Raw genomic sequence first — 1,282 nt, 5'->3', positions numbered from 1 at the left:
TTGTTAGACCATTTAATGGTCTAAACGTTTTGGGACGATATAACTCTGGTCTTCTTTTGTATTAAGTCCAAACTTTCTAGCTAAAAAGTCGGTTACCTGAGATGCTCCAAAGATTATAAGACTTTGGATTTCAACGATTAAACATGCAATTACGAAGGAATAAAACTAAAAATTATATGCAACGAGCATATGAAGGTTATTAATAAGTAAAGTCGTTATACCAGTAGAAAGCTGATCATATTATATAAAGAGACGGACAAACCGAAAAAAAAGGTACGTAATCTAAACCAAATACACCAAAAGACTCTCTAACCTAAGTTTTGGAATGTCTTTATAGATTGTCCTCCGGACTTAGTGTGACTAATCGTGAAACGAGTTCTTCAACCTCTCATTAGCTGGAAAATTCGACAAACTATCCGAACATTATTTGGGTCATAGTATATAAAGGGATGGACAAATAAAAAAAAAGGGTAAGTAAACTAAATCAAATATACCAATACACTTTTTAACTTAAATTTTGGAGTGTATTTGTAAATTGTCCTCGTGACTTAAATGTGAGTAATCGTGAAGCAAGTTCTTTGACCTCCCATTAGTTCGAAAACTCAACAAACTGTCCGAATATTTGGAGCTGTTTGTGGGAAACTTACAGTTATAAACCATGTTGAAACCAACCCACCAGGAACACATTGATGAACTACATCTAGAAGTGCCGTCTCATACACCAAACAAGGGAGGAACGACATATACCTGTGTGTAGATGACTAATTAATGTCATGCTAGCAGGACACCATTACAATGACTTATAATAGAATTGCAATTAGGCCCCCGGGTCGGTGTCTTCAGAGAAGCTTGGGAAGGCACCATGATCCCATAGTAATTGGACAAACCCAATTCTCAACTCAAGTTATACGGGTTCACTTGCCGAAAAATTTTGATAAGCCAACTCAAGAAATTTGTTTTTGAGATGAGTAATTTGTAGGCATTTTCAATCGTTATAATTTTGGGAAAAAAAAAAAAACCATTGCAAAATGTAGAGGAAAAAAACCACCACAAATCTAAAAAAATTGCTGCAAATTCCAATGATAGAAAATTACTCTAAATTAGAAAAAACTGCAGCAAATCACAAAAAGTTGCTGCTATATTTTTTTAAGCAACAATGATTTCCTAAAAATCGTTGCAACCCTTTAATAGCGTCGTTTTTTTAGTGAGCCCTCCTTAGTTTTCAAATTTATTTCGTTTGTATTTGTAACTTAAAAGAAAAAATTTTCTAATGATTTAAAGT

Source organism: Arachis ipaensis, chromosome B09 (genome assembly GCF_000816755.2).
Source record: "Arachis ipaensis cultivar K30076 chromosome B09, Araip1.1, whole genome shotgun sequence".
Classification (NCBI taxonomy): Eukaryota; Viridiplantae; Streptophyta; class Magnoliopsida; order Fabales; family Fabaceae; genus Arachis; species Arachis ipaensis.
Note: the sequence above shows the minus strand (reverse complement) of the source record.